We start from the raw sequence: 6,863 nt of genomic DNA on the forward strand, positions 1-6,863 counted from the left end.
TGTCATCCTTTTTTATGGCTGAGTAGTATTCCATCGTGTATATATACCACATCTTCCGAATCCAATCCTCTGTCGATGGACATTTGGATTGTTTCCATGTCCTGGCTATTGTGAATAGTGCTGCAATGAACATGCGGGTGCATGTGTGATGACTATCTTTAGCGTCATATTTGAGTTGATGTTTCTTATTTGTGTGTGTATGAATTATAGTTTTTTGATATGCAGTTATTTTGAAGTCTTGACGTAAGAGTCTATATATATATGAGATTGTTTTAAGTTGTTGGTCTCTTAATTGCAAGTGCATCTTTAGCGTCCTGCATTTATACCCTCCTCTTCTCACAATTTCTGATTTTGGTGGCATAATTGTGCATGGATGACTTCGTGTCTTTATTGTATATATACTTTTACTGGTGAGCCTTGTCATTTGTGTTATTTTTGTTTCTGGTTGTGCCTTTTTTTTTTTTTTTCTGCCTAGAGAAGTTCCTTTAGTATTTTTTGTAAAGCTGTTTTAGTGTTGCTGCTGAATTCTCCTAGCTTTTGCTTATCTGTAAAACTTTTGACTTCTCCTTTAATATGAATGAGAGCCTTGCTGGGTAACGTAATCTTGGTTTTTTCCTTTCATCATGTGAAATACATCATGCCATTCCCTTCTGCCTGCAGACTTTTTGCTGAAAAATCTGCCAATAACCTCATTGGCATTCCCTTGTATGTTATTTGTTTCTTTTCCCTAGCTGCTTTCAATATTTTCTCTTTATCTTTAATTTTGGTCAGTTTGATTAATATGTGTCTCAGGGTGTTCCTCCTTGGGCTTATTTTATATAATACTCATTGTGCTTTCTGGATTTGAGTAACTGGTTCCTTTCCCATGTTAGGGAAGTTTTCAGCTTTTATCTCTTTGAATATTTTTTCTGTCCCCTTCTCTCTCTCTTCTCCTTCTGGCACCCATATAATACAGGTGTTGATGTGTTTAACCTTTTCCCAGAGTTCTATGAGACTCTCTTCATTTCTTTTCAATCTTTTCTTCTCTTTTCTGTTCCACATCAGTAATTTCCACCTCTGTCCTCCATTTCATTTATTCATTCTTTTGCCTCCTGTATTCTGCTGTTGGCTGCTTCTAATGAATTTTTTATTTCATTTATTATATTTTGCACCTCTGGTTGCTTAAGTTTTAAATGTTGTATTTCTTTGCTCTGTGTTTCCTGTAAATTATCAATCTTGCCTCCAGTTTATTTCCAATGTCTTGCATCATCTTTAACATCAATAGTCTAAAGTCTTATTCCTGGAGGCTGATAATCTTCTGACCAATTAGCTGATTTTCTGATGTTTTTTTATTTCTCCCTTATCTGTGTTATAGTTCTCTGTCTTCATTTTTATTTGCTTTTGGTGTGGTGTCCTTTTTCTAAACAATATAATTAAAAGTAGCCTCTCTTACTTCTGCTGTATGCTCCCCTTGTGGCTTAAATTGTTAGGGGTCTTGCTGTAGGCTTGCTGATGGGAGGGATATGTGCCTGCCCACTGGTAGGTAGGCTAATTCCTATCCCTCTGGTGGGTGGGGCTTTGTCTCTGGGTGTGGATTAGAGGTGGCTGTATGCCTGGGGGTCTTTAGGCAGCCTGTTTATTGATGGGCAGGGCTGTGATCCCACCTGGATTGTTGTTTGGCCTGGGGGTTCTTAGTGCTGATGTGTAGGGCCAACTTTTCCCAAAATGGCCACCTCTAGAGAAATGCACACTGATGAATATTCCCAAGAGCTTTGCCTCCAATGTCCTTCCCACGCAATGAGCCCCATTCACCCCCTGTTTTCCCAAGAGATCCTCTGAGAACTGCAGTCAGGTCTGACCCAGATTCCTATGGAGTCTTTGTTTTGTCCTGGGACCCAGTGCACATGAAAGTCTGTGTGTGCCTTTCGAGGTTGGGGAATCCATTTACCCCAGTCTTGTGCAGCTCCTCTGCACAAGCCCCACTGGCCTTCAATAATAGATGCTCTAGGGGCTCTTTCTCCCAGTGCCAGATCCCCAGGCATGGGGATTTGACGTGGGGCTCAGAACTCTCACTCCTGTAGGTAAGTCTCTGTGATACAGTTACTTTCCTGTCTGTGGGCTTCCTACCCAGGAGGTATGGGATTGTTTATGTCATGTAATCATCCCTCCTACCTCTTGATGTGTCCTCCCCTTTTTCTTCTGGAGTAGAATATATTTGTGAAAGTCTCCAGTCCATTTGGTTGAAGGTTGCTAAGCATTTGGTTGTAATTTTGCTGTTTTTTGAGAGAAGATGAGCTCCAGTCCTTCTATTCTGCTATCTTAATTCTATCTCACAAGCCATGTCTTTCTATGTTATTTTCTTAAATGTGGTTCTTTAGATAAGCTCCTTACTTATAGTCATTTCTTTTTTTATACCACAAAATTAGGGTTATATTCAATGCACTTTCATTAATAATCTACACAACTTAATGTTAAACCAGAAAAGGAACTGAATACAAAATTTCCCTTGAGTTTTTGATGGTTTTCAAATATCATGATGAAGGTTACCAAAAGAACTGTAAAGACAGATTTTAAATATTTTCAATAAAATGGTAAAAAACTGAATAAACACTTTTGTTTTCACACTGGGGTAAACATTTAGAACCTCAAGCTGGCCCCAGTATTTCAAAAGTGACAGGTAAATATTTACAGTAACTAGATAGGCTTTAATTACAATGATGTTGGGGGATGACTCTCCCCTGGGTAAAAACCCTCTATGATTAATTTCTCAATACAAACATATTTTTGTAAATACCATTATGATGTAAACTTGGAAACATATCTGGAATCAGGACAGGGATGAAAAATAACACACAAGTCAATCTTATTTGCAAATGATGAGACTTACAAAGGACTAATCTCCAAAATACACAAACAGTTCCTATAGTTCAATATCAGAACAACAAACAACCCAATCAAATGGGCAAAAGACTTAACAGACATTTCTCCAAAGAAGACCTATAGATGGGGAAAAAACATGAAAAGATGTTCAACATCATTAACTATTAAAATAATGCAAACCAAAACTACCATGAGGTACCACCTTACACCAGCCAGAATGACCTTCATCAAAAAGTCTACAAACAATAAATACTGGAGAGGGTGTGGAGAAAATGAAACCCTCTTACATGGTTAGTGGGAATGAAAATTGGTGCAACCACTGTGGAAAACAATATGGAGATTCCTGAAAAAACTAAAAATAGAACTACCATGTGATTCAGCAATCCCATTCCTGGGCCTCTATCTGGAGAAAATCATAATTTGAAAACATACGTGCACCACAAATTCATAGCAGCTCCATTTACAATTGTCAAAATATGGAAGCAACTTAAATTCCCATCAACAGAGGAATGAATAAAGAAGATTGGTACATAGATACAGTGAAATATTACTCAGCCATAAAAATAATGAAAAATGTCATTTGCGGCAATATGGAGGGATCTAGAGATTATTATACTGAGTGAATTTAGACAGTCAAAAACAAACATCATATGATATCATTTATATGTGGAATCTACAAAAAGGGATACAAATGAACTTATTTTAAGAACAGAAACAGATTCATAGACTTTGAAAACAAACTTAACATTTACCAAAGGGGACAGGTGGGTGGGGGGGATGACCTAGGAGGGTTGGGATTGTCATATGCACACTGTCATATATGAAACGATTGGCCAGTGGGGACCCACTGTATAGCACAGATATCTCTATCCAATATTCCTTTATGGTCTAAGTGGAAAAAAAAAAATCTGAAAAAGAATGGATATGTATACACATATAACTGAATCACTTTATTGTGCAGTAGAATTTATCACAACACTGTAAATAAACTATACTTAAACACTTTTTTAAAAAAGAAAAAATATATCTTTAATTACTTGAACCAATGGAATTTTTAAAATAATTATTTATTTTATATTTATTAGCCTTATTTAGCCATATCTTCATTTTTTAAATTCTTTCTTCTTCAAAATAAATATTTTTCTACTCTCAAACTTTTTTATAATAGTTTGCTTTCTTTGCTATAAGTATGCTAATTTTTGCATCCTTCTTGTTCCCTTTCTAGCTGACTCCAACATTTCACATGTATTATTAATTTCTCTGGCTTGTTATTGAAAAATCATAGAAATTTGAGAATGAGAAAATAATGTTGTTCCTGAGTTCTTAGAGAAAATATAAATCTATTAAGCCATTCTTCACTCTGTAGCCTAATTGTCACAAGTCTTCACCAGCATAATTTGCATTTCTTTTCCTGCTGAATAAACATGGGGTTTTTAATTCATTTTAATTTGAGAAGTGAATAAAAATTGTTAAGAAAAATGGGCATATCAAGTTTCAACTTAGGTTTTCTCACCAACAGGAAAGTTTTCTGATTCCCACAAAATCTTCTGTGTTTCAATAGGTATTCTGCCTAATTAGAGTTTAGTAATGACACTAGCATATTAGACTATCTCATTATTTTTATTTTCACTGGTTGATTTTTAGCTCTTTTAATATGGATACTGTTTTATTCATCTCTGCATCCCCATTGTTTGATATGTTGCCATGTGCATAGGAGATGTTCTGCTGATGCTTATAAGTGTTGAGTAAATTAAAAATAGATATCTCTGAAAAGAAAAAAAATATAGTTCACATATTTCTGTTATAAATTAGACTAATACTAAGAATTAAACTGAAGAGAATTTATAAGGTGATATATAACATTTTATTATAGCAAAAATTAAATAGGCATGATAATTTACAAATACTGTAACAATCTATATGCTTTATTAACTCTGCCTTGCTCTATCTCATATGATGCACATGTACCAACACACCAATAACTCATTCTTAATTGAAGCCTATAAAGCTTAATCTTGGACAAGTAGATCATCACTTTCTATGTAGATTCAAAAGCCAAATGGGTATTTCTTCACATATACAATATTAATGGAGCACCTATGTGATTACAAATCAGTTTAACATCACATGGATGATTTTATTTTATTTTATTTTTTATTTTTCTTTTGTATTTTTTGGGGCTGCGCCCATGACAAATGGAGACTCCCAGACTAGGGGTCAAATCGGAGCTATAGCTGCCGGCCTATACCACAGCCACAACAACATGGGATCCAAGCCATGTCTGCAAACTACACCACAGCTCACAGCAATGCCAGATCCTCAACACACTGAGCAAGGCCAGTGATTGAACCTGCGACTGTGGATAATAGGTTTATTAACCACTGAGCCATGACAGGAACTCCTTCATGGACAATTTTTTAAAATGTGTTTTTTTTTTTTTTTTCTCAACATAAATAAATGATTCGTATTCCTCTCCCAACTCCAAAAAAAAAAAAAAAAAAAAACCCAAACAACCCTGTCATAAGTTTTTAATATGAGCAGTAAAGAGTCTCTTCTGCTATCCCATAAACACCAATAATTTAGAAACATAGGAACACTATATTTCCAATGGTAACAAAGCATTTTAAAGTAACAGAGCACTTCAGGACAAGTTTTTATGGAATGAAAGATAATACATAGAGCATATCATTATTATAGAAATGAGATATTGCGTGGCCACAGCATCTTGTTCCCATGTCTCACCCTAGCCCTGGCTGGGGCAGGCGCCACAATGTCTCAAGCTGGGCAGACAAATGAAACTCAACCATTAAGCAAACAGGGGAACTCAGTTTATATGAATTACAATGAACACCCAAGGAGGCAATAATGATGGCTAGGAAATTGTGGTTTCACCTCAAAGTCTACACAGTGAATTAATATGCCCAATTTGTTTGGATATGTTGAAGAATGCCATGACTACAAAGGAGTGTCAATTGTTTTTGTGCTCACTGCATTATCACAGCTCTCAGAGGTGGCAGTTAAGAACGCCCTACCTGTTGGAAAAAGCTAGTTTCCAAAAGATCGCTAAGACCAGACACAAACTGTGGTGCACTAAAAATCAGTAAAATTTATCCAAGTTGTGATGAGTATGAGGCTCATCAAGAAAAAGTATTAGTGAGGATCAACATGCACAATTATCAGCAAGCATTGAGTCATAGCATTTAGGAAGGACTGAAGATACAGGCCATGAACAGGCCATCAGTGTGGCAAAAAAATAGCAGATTGAAAATGGTAGTGGAATAGAAGATAATGGCGACAGTTCTCACTGTAGTAATGCATCCATACGTAGTAATCAGGAAGCAGGACCTAGTAACAAATGAACCAAAACACCTGATGATTCTGGACTTGAGCTTGATAATAACAATACAACAGTGGTAATTGATCCAGTAATGGATTGTGCTAGTTATTGAATTAGTATTCACACCTCATCTTACACTTATGGAAAAAGATGACAGTGCACAGACAAGATACATAAAGACTTCCGGTAATGTTCTGTTGATCACTTATCCAAATATTTGGCTGTGAAGTTAGCTTTAGAAGAACTTTGATGCAAAGGAGAATCAAACCAAATGAATCTTGATACAGCCAGTGAGAAGCCATTTACATAGCAACAGCCAGTGACCAGTTCACTGTGTTAAATTGTTCTTTTTCTTTGGAATTGGTCAGTGAGAAATAGAGGAAAGTGAACAAGCCCATGGAACTTTATTACACACCCAAAAAGGAGTACAAATGAGCTTTACTAAAATCAATTCTGAGAATGAATTTCCACATCTTCTTTATTCATTTTCCTGTAGATGGACATTTAAGTTGCTTCCACATTTTGGCAATTGTAAATTGTTCTGCTATGAACTTTGGGATGTAAGTATGTTTTCAAATTATGGTGTTCTCCAGATAGAGGCCCCAGGAATGGGATTGCTGGGTCATATGTTAGTTCTATTTTTAGTTTTTTGCGGACCCTCCAAACT

General features: G+C 36.0%; 1 pseudogene; it reads left to right on the forward strand.

Annotated features, from left to right (window-relative positions):
• The first annotated feature begins 5,629 nt into the window (after positions 1-5,629).
• On the forward strand, positions 5,630-6,631 carry LOC100153763 (E3 ubiquitin-protein ligase RING2 pseudogene; annotated as a pseudogene).
• Positions 6,632-6,863: the final 232 nt, after the last annotated feature.

Source organism: Sus scrofa, chromosome 1, assembly GCF_054392235.1.
Source record: "Sus scrofa isolate SSC_HxYL_T2T_F1_AM1 chromosome 1, Sscrofa_HxYL_maternal_Yorkshire_Landrace_v2.0, whole genome shotgun sequence".
Lineage (NCBI taxonomy): Eukaryota > Metazoa > Chordata > Mammalia > Artiodactyla > Suidae > Sus > Sus scrofa.